This window comes from Lissotriton helveticus, chromosome 1_1, assembly GCF_964261635.1.
Source record: "Lissotriton helveticus chromosome 1_1, aLisHel1.1, whole genome shotgun sequence".
Classification (NCBI taxonomy): Eukaryota; Metazoa; Chordata; class Amphibia; order Caudata; family Salamandridae; genus Lissotriton; species Lissotriton helveticus.
Window position 1 is genome coordinate 1,882,988,554 of NC_136057.1, and position 22,063 is coordinate 1,883,010,616.

Consider the following 22,063-nt stretch of genomic DNA (forward strand, 5'->3'; position numbering starts at 1 on the left):
GCATGATAAGGGATCTCTCGTTGGTGCTGGACATTAAACAGCTGTGGGCAGCACCAGAAGACCTAACCAATAAGGTATTGTATTTGCCTAAAGAAAAGAGCAAAAGACGGGAGCATGGAGTGAGCCTTGCCTGCCGATGGATTGACCTCTGACAAATAAGAGAAAGGCTTTGAGAAATATTAGGAAAGGCTGTGCTCCCTACAATTTAGCTTTGGAAATAGTTCACAGTTGCTGCTGTAATTGACAATTTGATAGCCAACCAGAGTGATACCATGTATGCCCGTGTAGAAGCAGAATTGACTAAAGTGATACTTATTCCTCCTCTGTCTTTTATATAGTAGGCTAGGGAGGGCCTTCCAATAATTTGCACAAGTTAGACAGTCATGCTTCTGAGTAACACAAGGGAGCCAACTGTGATACAACACTGAAGTAGGCATGTCCCCTGAGGTTACATGTGATTAAGGTAAAAGGTGTGAGGGGTTAGTTATCCAGGTCTTGAGATATATTTTCTTCCTTTTTAATTTTTTATGAGAAGCGGTGTCTGCCGATTTTAATGTTTTGTGCTGCATTACCTGTTCATTTTAGTGCTTGTTTTCGTCTGTTTATGTATTTTAACAGTTTTTTAAGTAATCAATACAGATGCTATTGTTGATTATTCAATCTTCATCGACTGGTCATAATGTACTTACACTAGTAACATTTATTCTGGTGTATAACTCTTTGCAGATTGCTCACCTTTAGAATATTCCAAAATGTAAGATAGAATCCAGTAAAGTTTTCCAGCAATCCTCCAGTGTGGTGGTGAGTGTTGCTCTGTGGTTACCGAGTGAATCCATACTGCTCTGGAAGTGAAAGAACAAAGCCTCATATATAAGCACCAACATTGTGTACTGGCAGCTGATTCTTTCTTTCTGCGTTTTTGTATGTGGATCCAGTGCTCAACTCGACTAAAATCTTTCAACAAGAGTGTGCTCGGGAAAATGTACCTTCCAAAAATGAAATGATTGTAACTGTGCTGAGACTGCAGGAAGCATATACTGGTCATGGACCCACACAACATGTTTTTGGTGCTTGTACTCTGGTCACAAGTTGTGCAATAGGTGTACCCAGGTGGCATTCTGTGAACAGAAGGCAAAGCTCTACGTTGCCAATCATAAAAAGAGGTTTCTGCCAAAGCACAAATCCCATTCCAAGTAGCGTGGCCGCATGTGATCATGAGACTGATCTTGAGACTGATCCTGCAAAAACTCCAGATTTGAGGCCTGTGTGACTGTAGAGGCACTCGCTATGCATACTTTAGCCATCTAATGTTTGGTCCGGATGTGTGGAGGTTGTGTTTCTTCGAAGAAGTCTTTCGAGTCACAAGTTAAATTGACTCCTCTTTATGATAATGTGCATGGGCATTAGATCTATTGTTAAATTGTTTTCTTGCCGCCGTCTGTTTTGGACGTGTATTACTGCGCTCCAGTTCGAGATGGTTTCGGACTCCTTTCGGTTAGTAATTCACCCTTATCCTCATCGGTATTGTAATTGAACATGCTCCCATCTTTGCGTTTTGGAATCTGAAAAACTATTGCAAGTCAAATCCACACGGTCCAACCACAGCCATTGGGGCCTCGTGCTTCCGGACCTCTCTTTCTATCTCTCCGGCTTCACCTTAGAATGCCCTGCTAATGGAACAGACGCCATTCCATTTCAGCTCAAGGTGCCACACTAAGTACCTGCTGACTGACCTACATCAGGTGTGCAACCTGTGCTTGTCTCCCGATCACAGGGAAGAAGACTGCGAGGTCTACCGATCGTTTCGGTGCAAGAAAATGTTCTGGAACTGAGGGTACATCGCAGGGAGATGCAGTGTCAAGAGGTCGACGAAGTACCCAACATCTTCGGTCAACATGATGTTGAGGAGGAGGCAGTCCACAAGGGCTCTGCTGCAGAGTAAGAGGCTTTTTCCGTAGAAGACTCCAAATCCGACTTGCAGATCGACCTCCACATGCAAGACCTTCCACCGGATCAGTTTGCTGTGAGTACTGCCTTCCCTGTCCTGCCACCGAAAAAACCTTTGGTTCCAACCGAACATAAAGCTTCCGGGCCACCACTGCCAGCAGCCCATGGTCGGCACTGAACATCTGCTATGAATGCCCCGCCTTCGGGCTCGGCACTGAAAGCATGGCCTAAGCCATCGACTTCCGCACCAAGCAATCTTAGGCTCCGACCACTTCGGCTCCAAAACTAAAGCCCATCTCCACATTGAAAATTTCGAGACAGGCATCGAAATCAGCTCCCGGTACTCCGGTAGAACCAATCCTCCACTGACAATGCGGTAATGGCGCAATTCACGCCAGAAACGTATGCAGCATCAAACTGGCTGCATCTTAGACAAGACTATGGTGGCAGAGCCACCTCGATCAAAGAGCCAACTTCCCTTTGGAGAAGCAATAGTCTGTCAGTACCTGTTAAAAAGAGAAAAACGGACAATGCTACTAGTCTTTGCTCCCTCCTCCACCTACTTCTCCACCACAACCACCTCCACGCTTCATTCCCCCACCTATTCCACCTTCACCGTCTCCACCTCATTCTCTGGGTAATTACCTAGATATCACTCTGCAGGGGTCCCCACATTCCTTCATTTGGATGATTCTTATGATGCACCACAGCCTACGGGTCCCTGTCCAGATTATGACATTGATCCCCAGGAGGACCCTGCTAAACCATTGCCTCCTGATGACACCACCTCAACTCCGCAGGGCTGCAACGTACCACAATGTTTCACTCCATAAAGAGCCTATAGAGGAAGATTTCCTCTTTAAAACCCTCTCCAGTAATCCTAGGGCTACCCAATTCCTCCTTATGTTAAAAGCATGATGCACCAAACTGATGACATCTTTAAAGACCCTGTGCTAACATGCATAATCACTCCCAGGGTCAACAAGAAAAACAAAGCGGCATCTTCAGAACCTATTTACATCTGAGGGCTGCTTCCACCCTAGTTCATTAGTTGTCTCTAATGCACGTAAGCGGGCTTATTCACAAACCACAGCTGACACTCCACCTCCTGATCATGAGTCTAACCTTATTGATGCTTCAGGGAAATGAGTAGCTGTGCAGCCTCCCAATTACTAGCGGATTGCAAATACACAATGCCACTTAGCCAGGTATCATCGAGCCTACTGGGATTAAATGGAGGAAGTCCTCTGGTACCTACCTACCTACCTACCAGAGTAACATAGAAAAATAGGACAAGAACTCGTACAGGAGGGGAAACTAATTTCCAGTAACTCCATTAGGTGTACCCTGAACTCAACTGATACAGCTGCCAGGGGTATTAATACCAGTGTGTTGTTACACAGACATGCTTGGCTGCATATATTTGTCTTCAAACCAGAAGTCCAGCAAACACTTTTGAATGTCCTCTTTGACAAGGAATGTAGGAAGGTGGAATCGGACTATATGGTTACCCCCACTTTTTACCTGGTGTTTTGCTGGTTTTCGACTGAGTTGGACTGGGATCCTGCTATTCAGGGCCCCAGTCTATCTGCTTTCTCTATAAAATAGATTCCCTGTACATTAGGTACACTCCAGATTTGTTACTGGGTTACCCTTGTGAGTCCCTAGTATATAGTACCTTATGTACCAAGGGCATAGGTACCCCAGAGGCCTACCAGGGGCTGAAGCATGTATTATGCCACCCATGGGAAGCCTTCCAAAATGGCACCACAGGTCTGCACTTGCAGCCTGGGTAAGGTGGTGTAAGCACCCCTTACTGGGATATAGTATACCTATACCCACCATTTAAAACAGACACATATTAACCTATAAGTCACTCCTATGGCAGGCCTTGACAATCCTGAAGGCAGAGTGCTTGGTTTTGTGTGAGAGGGTGCCCTAGCATGAGCTGAGCCCCTCTATAGCTTTCGGAATCCCTTCCTTATAGCTGTTCTGTGATATGGCCATACCATATACTCTTAAGTGCATTATAATCCTCGCAGTTAGTGCTAACTTTGGTTTGACTTTATCTAAACATGTCGTGTTTGGTGTCAAACACTTTGGAATACTACCCCCCTCCCCCCGCCAGTTCTGGCAGCGGGGGTAGCATTCTACCCTTCTAGAGGGAGAAGACATGTACACACTTACTTACCTGGTAAATGTTTAAAAGAGCCTCCGCATCACAAAATGGATGCTGCTGCCACAGACACGAGTCTGGCCTGCTGCTGGACGAAACTCCGGCAGGGGAGGCCTGGACAACAGGTTTCCTGTCCAGGGAGGTGCCAGTACCTCCCCAGACAGGCTTTAGTGTTTTGGGACAGGGTGGGTTGCATTCAGTGAATGCTTTTCAGACCCTGCCTGGGGCACACAAGGTGCTCCATGCATTTCCCGGTTCAAACCGGTTGCTGGGGCACTCAGCCCCAGCTCTGGCCCAAAACTGGACAAAGAGGAAGGGGTGTAACCACCCCCTCCCAGGTCCTCCCATAGGTGGGACCCTAAAGTTAGTCGAACCCTTAAACTTAGTATAAGTATTGGACCCTAGTCCCTAGGACTTTAGATTACCCTCGACGAAACGCTGAAGACGAAATCTTGGACCTTTGACATTCCATATTGACTAGAAGACGGAAGAAATCTCCCATGGGGTCAAGCAGGGACCCCCCTGTTCAAACAGGCACCAAAGAAGCATCTTGCCGGTCTGCATTTTCGAGGCTCCCTTCGGATCCCGAAGAATCTGCGATACAGGACACAGACTTCCAGCCATCTTCGAGGCCGACACGAGTCCCCAGCAAAGCTGAGACCTGTAGTCCTCACGAGAGACGTGGGACCGGAACTCCTGGACATCCTGCAAGTTTGCAAGTGCACCTACTTCCCAAAGTTGTGCATTAGGCAATTTGTTGCCCTTGCCCGGAGCACCTTTTGCACAGAAGCTGAGAGGCCTACAGTCCACGAGTGTTCCGTGGGCCCGCTTTCTTCACCGCAGCTCGAGGCTCCTTTGCAATCTCTAGTTCGTTGGCTAGGGGGTCCCCACGAAGGACAATCCTTTGTTTCTTGGGCTTTCCTGGTTGCCCCAGACGGGCCCTGATTCCCCTTCAAAGGGTGAGTCCCTCAGACCTTGCTGGTCTGCACCAAAGCCAATCTTGTTATCTTGCATGGGTTTCTGTTGCCAAGGCTTGTTGGGTCCAATCCGGATAACGACACTGCAGCACTCGACATCCGACGTGGGACAGCTCGAATCCAGCTCCTGGTTGTCGTCGACGCCTCCTGGACCTCGTGGCTGAAGAGTCAAGTTTCACCTACTTCACCTTAAAGCACGGCTGGCCTCTTCCTGTCGCCATCGTGGTCACTTGCTAGTGACCCAGACTTTGTCCCCTCTGCTTTCAGCTTCTTCAGATCTTCGATCCACTCTTGGATCCACCCGGACACTTTTCCTCTGGTCGCCTGCAGCACTTCTTTGCAGCTCTCCATTGAAAACGACGACGAAACCAGACACGAAAAGACACCTATGCACCTGGCTTCCCTGGGTGAGGTAACATGAGTACTTTTGTGCTACCAGGGTTCCTGACTCTCGAAGTGTCCAGTACTGAAGGGGTTCCACCGTAGTCCACTCCTAAGTGTCCCTAATCTTTAACTTAGTAACTTAAACTTTTTCCATAGAAGTCAATGGTGATTCACAGCTGTGTTTAGACACTGCACGCGTCCCCCGTGGGTTTCCTGTGTCCCTACCTTGGGTGGTTCCTGGTTGCCCCAGCGGTTCTACAGGCCCTAGGCCTCACTTCTAACTCTCATGTGGTTCTTATACCACTATTTTAGTATATGGTTTGTGAGGCCCCTAGGGCAAAAGGTAACTGCTATTTATTGTGTGCTTGTCGTGTATTTCTATAGGTTCTGAATCAGTCCCCCTATTCCTGACCCTATTCTGGTTAAACTAACTATCAAGTTAACTAACAGTCAGCCCATGAGGCAAGAAAACCCCCATGATGCAGATACCGTTATCTGACGCAGTCACACTACGGCACAGGAACGTGTTATCTGATTAGGTCATAACGCTTGAGATCTAATTAGACAAGCGACATTCCTCCAGCCCCTGATAAGGCATACGACGTTCTCATAACAAATCAAACCTATGACAACCTGGATAATCCGTGCGGCCATTGTTTTGATTTCACAGAGAACTTTTGCAAAAGAATGTGCTAACGAGCAAGTCGTATGACATCTTTATTGACGTACCTATGTCCATCCTTACGTCAATCTCGGCACCTTTAAGGTATAAATATTGCCGACCTTGCCCTGTGCAAACACACGCGTGGTGACAAGACGGAGCAGCCATACTTGCCGAAGCCGAGAGCAGAAGCAGACCCCGCTGGCAGCAGCCCCGCCTTCCTGACGCGCTGAGAGACGCGCTGCTATCTCAAGCCGAGAGACCCAGCACCGGCGCTTTCGGGCAGCCCTCGCAGGCAGCCTGGAATATCGAGAGCAGAGAAAGAGATACTATTCCTCATCCATCCTAAATTCCAGGTACAGAACTGAATAACCCCTCACAGAGAATTCTTTAGTTATTCACTTGGCAAAAACAAACTTAACTTAAACTGTAACTTTCTATTCCCGCCCACGCATTAGACTTAGGTCAGGTACACGGGGTAGGCGTATTTAGAAACACCAGTTGAGTACGTTTAGTCAAATGTATATGTGTATGTAAATATATTTTAATCATTTTACACATCATATGGCTCAAACCATATCAATGTTTTTACAGTATTATTTTATACTATTGCTTTTAATGTATGCACTTTACTTAACTATAAGTATTGCAATAATATCGATCCATTTCTCATGTATGAGAAAAGAGACTGATCAATAAATAACATCTTTTATTGAACACGCCCGTCTCTTCCTTTTCTCTACATTCTGATGAGACTAAGAATGCACGTACTGACTGAGTAAAATAATTGCCTTGTGCTCACACGACTCTCGAGATTGACTCTTGATTAGGGGAGAGCAAAGTTGTCATGTTCTATGGTTGTCAGAAACTAAATCCCTTCTTGTCTAATCAGGGAAGTTAATCCTTCCTTGAACATTCGAGAAAGTTTCTAGCGAACTCTGAGCTTAGCTGGCAAACCCAAAAATTAAGTCTAGTATCGACAGTAGTAGACCTAGTTAACGTCTGATCTAGGCCTTTACTGCTGTAGGTACTATTCCAATGCGCAGAGCCTATTGGGAAAATAGGAACTACACTACATGCTATTTAAAGTTCTTGTATTGTACTTTTGCCTCATAAAGAGACTAGAGGGGTTGTGTTTAGAATAAATACATATATTGTGTGTATATATATATATATATATATATATATATATATATATATATATATATATATGTGTATATATATATATATATATGTGTATATATATATATATATATATATATATACCTTGTGTGGTGTACTTTCATTTGATCATTCAAGAGATTATAGACTGGTAGCCTTCAAGACTTAGCCTGAAGGCTGCTCTACACAGCTACCACTAGGATAGCTTTCTATGAAGGTTGTCTTAAACCTACCATCAATAAGGGTCGTTTGGACTGGTGCAAGGTGCCCACTAGAATAGTGGACATCATATACCAGGCCAACTTCTCACAAGGAACACCTGTTTGGTACACATATTGACCAAGCATTGGAAAAGATGAAGAAAGACTCAGAGGTTGCTAAGTCCATGGGTGCACTACAAACACCCCCTCCCCGTGGCTCCTTTTGCCACTCTTCATATAGGGCAGCCTCAAATGCAGCATCCCTGATGACCTTCCCCTCATGAGGATATTACAGGGGCACGTATAAAGGTAACGACTCCAAAGGTTGTGGCAGAGGTGCTTCATCTTCATCATGTGGTGCTACACCCACCACCGAGCAGTGACTCCCTTCTCGGTCCCCACATCCATTTAACACTTGTCTGGTCGATTTATAGCAGTTTTTCCTCACCTGGCAAACCAAAACATCAGATCAGAGGGTGTTGGACATTATCCAACATGGCTATTGTCTAGAGCTCATTGTCACACCTCTAAACCTTCCACTTCACACACACACACACACTCTCTCTGGAACATCAAATACTTCTTAAACAGGAAGTTCAAGCTCTTGCTCAAAGGAGCTATATAGCCCTCTTCAACATCAAGTCTCAGCAGAATTCTCCCTGTTCTTTCTCATCCGCAAAAAGGATGGCTCACTACTGCCCATTTTAGGTATCCGGCCTTAAATCATCACATCCTCTCGGAGCATATGGTCACCCTCCAAGACGGGATCCCCCTTCTTCAGCAAGGCAACTGTATGTCCGCAGTACAGTTAAAGAACACCTACTTCCACATCCCAACCCATCCAGCACTCCACAAATAACTGGTTTGTCATAGCTGGCAAACATCAGTTCATATTCCTCCCATTCGGGGTGACTACTGCACTCCTGGTCTTCACCAAATGCTTAGCAGTGGTAGCAGAGCATCTACGTGGACAAAATATACATGTCATTGAGTATCTGGACAAATGGCTGTTCAAAGCCAGTACCATTCCTCTGTGTCAACAACACACTCAAGTCACTATAGATCTGCTCCATCAACTGGGATTTACCATCAGTGTACAAAAATCTCATCTTCAATCTTTAAAAAATTCAGCTGTGTCTGGGGGCTATTCTCAATACATAGTTAGGATTAGCCTATCCCAATGCAACAAGGATTCAAACTTTACAGACACCGCTACCACAAGTTCAAGCCAATCAACACCTGACAGAACAGTCATGTGTCTGCTGGGTATGATGGCCTCATGCATCGCCATAATGCCAGATGCACAATTAGACATGCATCAGCTGCAAGAATATCTAGCATGACAGTGGTCTGAGTCAAATGGTCAAATAGAGGATCTAGTGTTGATAAACAGCCACACATCGCGCTCTGTTAAGAGGGTGGCCATTCCTCTACTCTGTTCCCCAAACTGCTTTCACAGTGGACGCATCCCTCACAGGATGAGGTGCTCACCTACAGGATCTCACAGTTCAGGGTCTCTGGGACACCAAACACCAAGGTCTCCACATCAGCTACCTCAAGCTTTAAGCTGTTCACCTCGCATTGAAAGCATTCCTTCCTCACCTAATAGGCAAGGTTGTTTTAGTCCAGACAGACAATATGACAGCCATGTACTATGTACAAAAGCAGGGGGTATATACTCTCTACAGTTATCACGCCTATCTCAGACAATGACTTTGCCGACCTCCTCAGGCTGATGTAGCAACAAGTCTACGAGTGGGAACTCCTCGCCCAAGTCCTCTTCCCCTACTTCCTCAAGTGGGGCTTTCCACCAATAAACCTGTTCAGAACCGCTGACAATGCAAAATGCCCTCACTTCACCTCCAGGTTCCCACACCTGCTATCCAAGGGCAATGCCGAATGGATAAACTAGTCGGGGATATTTGCTACACTTCCGTTTCTAGTTTGGAAGCTCAAGCAAAAATCTCTCACCCTCATTCTGGTAGCTCCCACTTGGGGTCGTCAACCCTGGTTCACCACATTACTCGAACTCTCCATAGTTCCCCACAAGAAGCTTCACCTCAATCCAGACCTTCTCACTCAGAACCATGGAGCAATCAGGTATCCAAGTACAAGGAAACTCAACCTTGCGATTTGGCTCCTGAGGTCATAGAATTCAATTACCTCAATCTCCCACCTGAATTTATGACCCTTCTCAAAGAACTTAGGCATACAACTAGAGCATGCTATGCAGCTAAATCGAAAAGGTTTGTCGTTAACTACTGTAATAAGCACATTGATCCATTTAATGCAACTGTGCAAAACATTGTTTGCTACCTTCTACATTTACAACTCTCTGGCCTTGCCTTCACTTTAATACGCTTACATCTAGCTGCAGTGGCTGCCTATCTCCAAAACAGGCAACACTTCTATTTGTGTACAGTGCCAGTTATCAAGGATGGAATGCCTTAAAAGAGTAATTCCACCTGCTCCCACATAGAATCTCAACATTGTTCTCACCAGACTTATGGATCCACCATTTAAACCATTACATAATTGTTCCCTCCAATTTCCATCTTTGAAGGTCGCTTTTTGATTGCCATTATAATTCATATTTTGTAATAATCCATATTCGTAAAGTGCAAACATATAATCCCTTAAGGTTTCAAGGTGCAGGGGGCCGTCGGAGGAGATTAAGTGAACTATTGCCCAGAGTCACATGATGCTGTGCTGATCAGCAGCCAGGGATTAAACCGTGAGCTCCAAGCTCCGTAGTCAGCCGCTCTGCCCACTGCTGTAGGGAAATAAATATATCTATATCCATATATATTCGTATGTATGCACTATAAAAATATCATGCTTAGCTATGTCACACTGCAACAAGCTGCATGGAGCTCCGAAGGGCTTCCAAATCTGACCTTGTGTGGACAAGCTTCAACAGCTATTCAGAATCACCTTAGCCTCTTCCATGCGTAGGACGTCCCCCGGCCATCCGACGTTACAGTGGGCGTGTGCGGAGGACGGCCAGGGGCCGTCCGTTCCACGCACACGTGGAATTCCAGCTACGTCGAAGCAGTTAGAGGTCACTTTGCTTGTCCTGACTCAATGTTAGTTTGCTTATGTGGTTGTGTTTTCTCCTTATACAGTGGGTCGGAAGTATAATTGGCACAGTGCTGAGCCTGCTGCCCATATTTGGTCATAATTAAGGCTGCCTGTTTTATGGTATTTTTTTTTTTTACATTTCCGTCTGTATTTATCCATATTTATTTTTTAACTAATTTTATTTGTATTTATCCTTTTTTATTTAGCGTTTTGTGGAAAAATGAAGCTGAAATTAGTATATTTCCATATTTATTTAAACGATAAATATGCACTCATGCTTGAATGCCTGCCTGATTTCAGTGATATGAACACCCTCAGAAGATAAATCAATGCACTTATATGAAAATATGCACATTTCAGTATCGACCTTGTGCATATCTACTGGTGTTAAAGCCTCTATACTAAAATTCCTTTCTTTTTTAACCCCCTCATCTATCAATTCACACAGCTATTGGCTTCGCAGTCATGGCAGACAGTCTTTAGAATTACTAAAAAAGCAACCCAATTTCCGTTTTTATCCACATTTAAAAATAAAGACAAGAAAATAAATGTTTTCGGTCTGTATTCATCTGTAAAAATCAATAGAAACGGAAAACACAAAGCCTTAGTTATAATTGGCATGGAGCAGATCTTGCATAACCCTGTTAGCCATATTTGGCACAGTGTCGTATTCTAGTTCCGCTGACATTGCATTACTAAATGTATATAGACCCCAGAAACCAGTCAATGAGGGAAGAAGCAAGGTGAGAGCACCAACTGGTGACCCGACTTCTTCCTTTCTGATCAGCAAGCATGCATGGGTACCAATAAATACATTTCATTCTGTTTCTAAGCAAACTGCTGTGTCTGGTGAGTTTCTTTCATTTGCTCTTGGGGGACTGCAAATGATTCCCTAACAGAATACTGCCAACAAGTCCCTCCACAACATCGGACCCAAATACCTCAATGAGAGAGTCTCCGTCCACTTACCCCAAAGGATCCTGGTATAAATAAAAATTTAGTATTGGTGTCAGGCACAACAAACTCTATGGTAATCACTTTGAGGACAGCATGTTGTCACCAATCCTCTCTTAAAAAAAAAAAAACACTTTATGGGGAAGGCCTTTTTCCAAACCTCTGTTCCCTTTTTCTAGAACCTTGTTGTTAGTGATCTGTAAAGCCATTTCCCTCTTGTTCAGGGGTTGTTTCACGGACCTGCCCCGCGTTGTCCACTCCAGTCTATTTTTCTGCAGGTGCAGACCATCACCTTTCATCGAGACTGTGGCACATAATTCACTAAACCCCATCGGGTGGTGTTACTTCCCTCTGACACTTTATGATAAGCCCTCATGAGTCATAGAAATGGTTTGGTCTGTTCTCTCCCTATCTGCTGTGTTGCGTAGATCCTCTGGTGACAGATAGACTGAAACATGGTAGATGGCGGAACCTTCATAGGAAATGCACCTGATCCACAATAGTCCCAATAATATTATCCCTTTTATAAGTAAATGGTTAGGGGTTATGTGCACACTGAAAAAATACCCACCATCACAGTATTGGTCCCAAAGCAGACCATAAGAAATATTGACAAAAGCACAGGTGCACCATATCACAATTGCAAAGAGACCACAAGTTTGTTCCACAAATATAAATGGTAATGTCCAAAAAGTCTTGTGTGGTTGATTCCTTTATTTTTTTCAAATAGAAAGAAACGAACAGCCGACGCGTTTCGTCCCAGAAGGGACTTCTTCAGGGCAAGTGTAGTATGAAAATCTTTGCAGTATAGTTGATCATGTGGCGAAGGCACGGGTGAGTAGATCCCTGTTGTGGGTGTTGTGGTGTTTGAAGCCGTGATAAGAACGTAAAACAAGCACGAGTAGCCAGGTACCAGAGTTATATCGATTCTGTACTCCACGTGGATGTCAGAACTGGGTTTGCAGATATGCTGTCAGCTTGACGATTGTAAGTCGTTCTTGCGTAATCTTGGGCGGAAGAAAAAGGTCCCTGGTGCACCATCCAAAGGTTGTGCACCTATATCTGAGTTTGAGGGAAGTATCTGTAATGGCTGAGATAAGGTAAAATGTAGGCAAAATCTCCTCAAGACTTTAAGTTAGTATACAGTGTCCAGGTTGCACCATCCATAGGTTGTGCACCTAGATCTGCATTTAACTGTAATATCTTCAACGAGCGGTGTTATAAGTATCTTAGATAGATATTTCCAATCTTCCGCCTATGTCGTCAGGGAAGAAAGTATCCGAAGTCTTTTCCGTCCAGCCCGTGGCTACGACCCCCAGTCCGTATAGGGCCTGTTGGTCTATACGGACTGGGGGTCGTAGCCACGGGCTGGACGGAAAAGACTTTGGATACTTTCTTCCCTGACGACATAGGCGGAAGATTGGAAATATCTATCTAAGATACTTATAACACCGCTCGTTGAAGATATTACAGTTAAATTCAGATCTAGGTGCACAACCTATGGATGGTGCAACCTGGACACTGTATACTAACTTAAAGTCTTGAGGAGATTTTGCCTACATTTTACCTTATCTCAGCCATTACAGATACTTCCCTCAAACTCAGATATAGGTGCACAACCTTTGGATGGTGCACCAGGGACCTTTTTCTTCCGCCCAAGATTACGCAAGAACGACTTACAATCGTCAAGCTGACAGCATATCTGCAAACCCAGTTCTGACATCCACGTGGAGTACAGAATCGATATAACTCTGGTACCTGGCTACTCGTGCTTATTTTACGTTCTTATCACGGCTTCAAACACCACAACACCCACAACAGGGATCTACTCACCCGTGCCTTCGCCACATGATCAACTATACTGCAAAGATTTTCATACTACACTTGCCCTGAAGAAGTCCCTTCTGGGACGAAACGCGTCGGCTGTTCGTTTCTTTCTATTTGAAAAAAATAAAGGAATCAACCACACAAGACTTTTTGGACATTAACATTTATATTTGTGGAACAAACTTGTGGTCTCTTTGCAATTGTGATATGGTGCACCTGTGCTTTTGTCAATACCTCTGGTGACAGATGTTCATCAATTTCTGGTACCGTGGTCTCAGGCATTGGGGTTCTGCCCTGCATCTTGTCCCCTTAATCCGTTTGTGGCGAATGTTCACCGTCTACGGTCCAGTCCACCTAGAACTAAGAGAAACTGCTTTTATTTTTTACACCATGTCTCCATAGTTGCTTTAGAAGTATTTCCCCTTATTGCAGGCATCCCTAAAGGCAGAGCATAGGCCATTTCAGGCCTGTTCCATCAGTTGCCTTTACTAATCTATTTTTTTATTTTGGAGCTCATCTTTTCCTGGCCTAAACGTTGGGCGGTGGTATGAGATATTCAGGTTATACTTTATCCCTAAACACATCATCTTTTGCATAAATGCAGTCACTAGGTGGTCTCCTCTATCACTATTTATACCCTGGTGGACCCCAAACCTAAAAGAGATGGCTTTCCTGAAGCACTGCACAATTTTTGCTACATCATTCTTCCTTGTTGGACATACCTCCATTCATTTTGAAAACACATCCAACCGCACCAGCAAATATTTCAGCCTATTCACTGGGAAGCAAAATGCCTCTGCACCTTCATCCCCCTTTGTAAAATATCCCAGAACCTATGCTCCAGTCTTCACTATCTGTTCATCTGGTGTTGCAGACCATTGTTCTTCCTTCACATTAGCTTGCATCAGTTGACTTGGAATGATCTGCATTTTTGGAATGTTTTTATTCATTAGTCCCATCTGCACTGGCTGTAACATGCCCTCGTAGTGATACCTCCAGCTATGTTCGTATTATCTCCCTTATGTGCTTTACATTTTATTACAACTATCCTGTAGGGTAGTAGTATTGCTTTTAACAAGCTCCTTACTAAAGAGCCATTTTCAAAACGGTGCCCTGCTTCTGTTATGAATCCACTATACTTCCACAGCTTAGGGGTCTTATCCTAATAACCTATTGCAGGTAATACTGCTGCCAAATTGACAGGTGGGCATTTTGTTATGATATTACAGTTAGACAACAAGATGCAGTCATAACCTGTGTGCCTGCCAGTAGAAAAAATGTTTTGCTGCTCTAGATGAAAAAAACAACTGCACCAAATGTGGCACCTACAAAATACAAGTATAGTCTAACACAATAGGAGCCGTCCTCTGTACCATCACAGCTGCTAACCCCTGAATATTACATTGTAGGATAACACACCACTGGTAATGTAGAGAAGAACATAGCGGTTAAAATTTGCTAATTCATAAAAATGTTAAAGTGAATTTGGCTCTGATGATGTCTGAGGCTTTCGTGTGCCTAGCACAATGAGGGGCAGATGAATGCTCTATACATGTTAATTCTTTTAGGAGCTGATGGGGATGTAACTGTTTTCTTTAGAAATAATACCTTTGTTGGTATTATGCAGGGTGGTGTTTATCCTGCTGAATAAGATTATCAAGGGGCATAGCATAGATATCAAAGAGTAGATAAGAGTAGGGTATCCGTGTTATTGTTACCCAGTGTTTCAGGATGAAGGTATCAGACATGCCTAAGGAGATGTCATGCTTCCACTAAGGTAGGAGATCAAGGGATACATTTCTCAATGTTAATATGGGTGCGCCTCACCAATTTGCTGGTGATGTGGCTCCTCTGATAAAAAATTTATTTTTGCATCCGTATATTTTTCAATAAATGGAACTTATTCACAAATACCTAAGGACAGGTTAAAACATGGCACTTACTGCTTGCAGCTTCAGTAAGGATTCTCTATTACATGCACCCCTTGTAGTGCACTTGTTGATGAGTTGAGAGAGAAATGACGCTGTAAGGCTGCAGTTTGGTAAATATGAAGGGGAAATGGCTGTACAAATCACAAACAATAAGGTTCTAGAACTAGGGAACTGAGAGGTTTAGAACAATGCCTACCCCATAAAGCAATATTTTAAAAAAGAGGTTTGGTGAAAACCTGCTGTCCCCATAAAGTGATTACCTTACGAACTTGTTGTTTCCTTGGAGCCTGTTGGGCCTGACACCAATACTATATTCTCATTTATAGGCAGAGTATTTTTCACTCCTCAGTGGCTTAGAGCCTGTTGTGCATGATACCAATACTATATTCTCATTTATACTAGTAGAAGCAGAGTATTTTTCTCTCCTTAGTGGTTTTTAGTATTAAAGTCCATCCACAGAGTGAAAGCCTCTTTGCCGTCGCTCTAAAAGATACCCAGTAAACTTCCTTCACTGAGTCCCAAGGTCTATGTGCAGGCACTAAAAAGACACTTGGACCACCTATGCCTGGAAGGTGGTAGCATCGTCTTGCAGTATGCTGATGACCTCCTTGTGACAGCTCCATCACTTGAGGCCTGTGAAAAAGACACTGTAGCTCTTCTGAACTACCTCCGGGAGAGAAGACACAAGGCCTCATTGTCAAAACGCCAGTGCTGCCAAAAAGAGGTGACTTACCTGGGTTATGTGATATTTCAAGGTACACGCCGCATGTCACCTGTCTCACTTGGGGGACCTTTCTGCATTGGGGAACTGACCTGGGAGCTTTCCCCTGGGGTCCTGGATCGCCGCAGCTCCAGCGCTGCTTCACCGCTGCCCATACCGGGCTTCCTGCTTCCCTGCCACCGGAGACCGGGGACCACATCCCCCAGCACCCCTTGCGCCGAGGAAGGCGCGCACGTCCTGTCCCGCCCCCGGAGGTGCTCAGAAGTACAGCGTGAGCCCCCGCGTCGCGGGTAGGCACCCGGGGCTAAGCCCGGGCAAAGGGCGGGCCCTCTGTGGCCCTCAGAGGCACGAGGAGGATGGGATGGGCCACCCACTTTCGATTTTTGCCTTTTTAGTCAATGGGAAACGGGAGGTAACTTTGTATTAACAAATCCATTAAAGTGGCTGTCATCATATTTTCCTCAGTATCCTCTACTGGTCTACCCTTTTACCTCCCTGTTGTTAGACTATTGGTGTACGTGCGCTGTTGCTTAGCCCTCTGTCATATATATTTCCATAAAGCTATCCATATTATGACAGATAAAGGGCTTCGCACGAATAACATACCCCAGGGGGGGCAACGGAAAGGGACATTGGACAATTATTTAATTAGGACCACATCGGCCATCGAGTCCGTTATAGAAAGAGTAGAAAAGAGTCTGTGTATAGAATCCACATCTAGCAACCACTCAGCTATGGAGCCACCAGACCAAACACAAAATCTTTCTTTTCTGGATGAACTAAATATGCTCTGTAAAACTGTGTATATCAACGTTGAAAATGGAAATGACTTAACAAATGCTTCTGTAGGTGCATTGCGAAATACTAGCACCCAGTCTATTACCACCTTTCAACTAACTCAAGTCATCCTGGTACTCCTTTTTTATTAACACCCACAGACACTATACAACAGCCAGTAAATGTTCAGGTACCCTATCCAAATAGAAAGCGCAAAGGGCCTAAACAGAGGGAAAGATTAGCTAAAATACAAAGATTGCATCAAAGTCCCCCTTCAGGAATTAACAACATCCTTAAAACATCAGAGGTACGTTCAAATCTGGAGCTGACTGCAAATACCGCAACATCTGAACTATTGGCCCAAATTGATCTCCTGGTCAGGTCTTTAATTTGCCCACTGGTAAAAAGAATTGAGGCAATACGGGAAAAGCTCTGCTCTATAGAGGAATCCACTACGGCAAACCTAACCATCTCAAAAAGAATTGAAGGAAAGAATCAAGTTGAGACCCTAGTGACTACTGATATTCCAATCCTCCCTGTACAAAGTAATATCACTCAAACTCATGTATTTGCCCCCAATACATCTAAAACATTAGTCATACCAAATCCCTCAATAGCCCAGATTCCTGCATCTAGAGATGGCCAGATTAAACCACTCACGCCGAAAAAGGGGAAGTCCCATAACTACGGTTATACGCAAAGAAGGGCTAAACATATAGATCTACCACCGGAGGCAGCACCCTTTGTGTCCATCCTCTCGGGCGTCCCCGTGCTCACTAATAGTAAAATTGAAAGACCAGCAGACCTGGCAAACAAGGTGTCTTTCTGGTTGACAAAGAACAGACCCTTACCACCTAATATCGACGGAACGATCCTAAATGTTAGAAGGATAGGGTGGTTGGGACCTATCCCCAAGGATATACCGGGAGACCTGGATTTGGTCAACTTTAGGGACCCTCGAGTCATCCAACATTTCCGATGGTGGAAGCCACAAATGGGTGATGGCTCAATCGGAACATGGGAACTGCATTACTTTTACCCAAGGACTACATATTTGCCCCATGCAAGATCACATAAATAAAATAACTTTGGGATGGGTAGCTATGGTCCTGGATCTAGCAAACACATACTACCTACCCATTACCGATTTCCTTTACTCTAAGGCATAGACCTGGTTCCCTGACCTGTTAAACCCGTGTACAGAAGGGCTCTTGTAAGTAACTGAAATTGATAATGACTTACATTAAGTCCATGGATGGTCTTTACCAAAGGAATAACTTATGTTTTTTTCCCTCTTATACCCTCTGAAGGATATCTGCTTTATCTTTAAATGTGTCACTATAACATGTAAACATACTTGACTTTTTAATGCAACTGAATTATTTGAATTAGCTACGACCATGCCTTGCAACAAAGCTGCTAGGGTTTTGTATACGATGAATTGTAAAAATGATTTTATCAGTATAATGATTTGTTGTTAACCTTGCACAGATAGTGACCTTGAATTGAATATAATTGATGTTTGTTTTTATTGTGTTTTTACCCTGTATGCTTTTATGAATTTTTTCACTAAATTCGAATAAAGCTTGTTGACTGACTGACACCTGACAGAATAAAATTGAACTCCGGGCATGCAGCCCCTATCCGCCAAGAAAGGAATTATGTCCTGCTTGGGGATAATGAACTTCTCCCACCACTGGATCCCTAAATGCTGATTCTATGACTAATGAACTTGTAAACTGTTTCAAGAAATTGGAAGAGACATTATGTACTGCGTCAGCTTAGGGACTGCCTGGCTTCAAACTGCCTTTCCATCTCTGTTACAGAGCAAATTGGCATTGCAAATCATGTGCTGTTGCCAATGATGTGCTGACACAGCTTGAAAAAAAGCCTGTGGGATACTACTGTGTGATTTTACCTTCAGCAGTGACTGAGGGTTAGCAGCTGTGATGGTAGAGAGGATGGCTCCCATTGTGTTGGACTATACGTGTAATGTGTAGGTGCCACATTTGCTACAGTTGTCATCTGGAGCAGAACATTTTTCTGCTGCAGGCACACAGGTTACGACGGCACCAAGTTATTTAACTGTAATATCATAATAAGATGCCCACCTGTCACTTTGGCCGCAGTTTTACCTGCAATAGGTTATTCTGATGAGACCCCTAAGTAGGTTGGTGTTGAGATAGTAGAAACTGGTACCACACAGATTAGACAACATTAGAGAAGGGAGACTATATGAGTGGTACACTGATGGTTCCTCCAGCAGACTTTAATAATTACAGAGCAAGGTATGCTATAACAATAGCAGACACTGTAGTTAAAAGTTCAGCTCTGCCACCTGGCACATCTACCCTATAGGATGAACTGTATGCTGTAACAGGAGCATGAAACCTAGTTAAGGGGGAAATTGTTAACATTTACACTGACTAACGTAATGTTTTGCTGCTGTTCATAATTGGAGCAGCAATTAAAGGCTTGCAACTTTCCTACCATGGTGGTTGTCCTTGCATCCAGAGATCTCTCCATGAAGTCCTTCTATGCTCTTAGTAGGGTTTTCTCGAGTGAAGAAAGGCAAGGTGGTGCAGAAGAGGACTCTGTCCAGGTGGATAATCCTTTGCATCAAAATCTGTTACACACTGACCAAGCAGGAACCCACAGAAAGCCTGAAGGCTTTTTCTGCTAGAGTCAAGGCCACTACAATGGCATTGCTCTGGACATTGGACATTGGTTCACACAAAACATTACTGCCTTGACACTGTCAAGGCAGTAGTGCTTCGAACCCCTAGTGTGGTTTTATTCCACTACTGTCTAGTCCAGCAGGAAGACCACTTTACTGATTTGATCATGCAGGACTTGGGCAATATAGTCTACTCCTCAGATCCGCCACTTTTGGAAGATACTGCTATGGATTCTAAAGGTGAGTAATCTGTGGGTAGAAGTATCCATCAGAAGAATAAGGTACTTACCTTTGGTAACGCTCTTTTTTTGGTGGTTAATCCAATGCGGACATCTCCAAATTATTCTGTAGTTAGAGCTACTTCTGCTCAGTGAAAATCATTGTGAGCTCCTCGAGCAAAGCAACTTGTGCATTGTCATCAGATACCCCCCTTGCCCAGCTTCATTATCTTCAAGCCTAATGTCCATACTATGGTTTCAACAAAATCATTTGACATGGGGCACTTTCACAGGCTGCCATGTGTCAGTGAGAGTGTGGTCTGTGAGGATGTATGTACGTGTGTGTATGAATAGGATATATGTTCATGGGTGACTGAGAGCCTATGTCGTATGTACTTGTGGCACCAGCCATACCTTTCGTCAAATGTGGTAGTGTTACATGTATAACATACATACAACCATTTTTTTTAATGGGAGAAATATAAAGTGCAGAAAAATGTTCCTAGTATTTTTCTGCACATAGAATTTCTCCCATCTAAAGAAATGGCTGAATTTGTAGGTATAAATATGGCGCTGTGTCTACCAACCACTTGGAGCCAGATGCCTGCGGTTTGTAAATGTGGAACTTTGAAATAGGAAAAAATTAAAATGAAGAAGTAACTTAATCATTAAGGGCCATATGCCTCATTCCTAATTGCGATCGCAAATGCCGAAATTCGTAGAATTTCCACATTTGCGATCGCAATTAGGCTTAATGGTATGTATGAAAGCAAAACTGCTTCGCAAAATAAGGAATCACAAAATTTGCGATTACTTATTTTGCGATTGCATTTAACACCTTCGCTGCTAAGGCAATTCCCCCCCTGTGCTGAACAACTCTGACTCCCATTGTTCATGACGAGCTCAGCTCGTCATGAGCACACGATCAGTGTACTGCATGACGAGCTCAGCTCGTCATGAGCATCGAAGGGGTTAAGGAATCGCAAATTGCTATTCCTTAAATCCAATCTAAGAAGCACAGAAAAGGTGCAATTTGGCCTTAAGGAATCGCAAATTACCACCAACTTCAAGTTGGTGGTAAATTGCGATTTGTTTTGAAAAATTCACTTTTTTGCATTTTTCAAAGTGCCATGTGGCGCACATACATGCCCTTAGGGCATGTATTGGTGCCACATGTGCACACATGCACATTTCAGGGGTGCATCAGGGTGTCCTTTTGACACCCTGGCACCCTTGAAATTGCATTCTCAATTTGCGATTCTCTAATTGAGAATCGCAAATTGAGAATGTCTTCCCATTAATTCCTAAGGGCCTCTAGGCCCATAGTAATGAATGGGGAGGTATTCCTTAATTGCGAATTGCAATTTGCGATTCGCAATTAAGGAATATGTAGGATTCGCAAAATCATTTGCAAATCCTACATACATAGCATTTTGTGATTCTCAAATTGTGATTCTCTAAAAATCGCTATTTGAGTTTCATATTTATGGCCCTAAGTTAACTTCATTTTAATTTTCTCTAATTTAAAAGCGTTCAAAAACAACAACATTCTCATACTCGAGTCCTGAGATGACAAGGACTTTTTAATTCACAGTTAAGTACCTAAGAGCTTCAGTTCTTCACCTCAGTGCCCCACCCTGGGTCATAACGCTGAATCCAGCATTACTCATTATACGGCCCTGCTATATACACCCTGATGATATATAAAACAGCCTTCCCTCAATTTTGAAGGAAAACACAACACCTATTTATTGACCCAAGGCCTATTTAAAAATTAAGTCTAGGCTGTGAGCTATTCTGAAGCAGTCTACAAGCTACTGGTAGCTCACGATCAACTGGTTGGAGACACTTGCTCTAACTGCAGATCCCTCACTGCCTACCCTTTTCACCGTTCTGTGGAGTGGATTCCTTATTAAAATTTTTTTTAGCAATCAGCACACTGTCATCAACAATTTGTGTAAATGCTCCATGTTTGAGGGCAATGGAAGGAGATAAATTGGAAAACCTAACATCAGTGCGCAGGGGTAACACTCTGCTGTGACACTTCGGGGGGGGACCGATTGTTCAGGATCATTGCTGGAAAATTTCTCTAGATCCCATCTGATGCCAAGGAATATATTAGATGAGGAGTAAGCATGGGCGTAAAATCCGTTCCGCTCGCGGAATTTGCGGATTTTCGGCAAATTTGCGATCCGCGAACTCTCGCGAATTTGCAGAAAATTCGTAAATTCGCACGCAGCGGATTTTTTTTGCTTGGTCGCGCTTGACAAATACAATATTGCGGCGCGCGGCGTTCACTTACCGTCATTCAGCGTTTGAAGAGTTGTTTTTCTCCATGTTTGCGTGTGCTGAGCCATTTTGGATCTTGCTG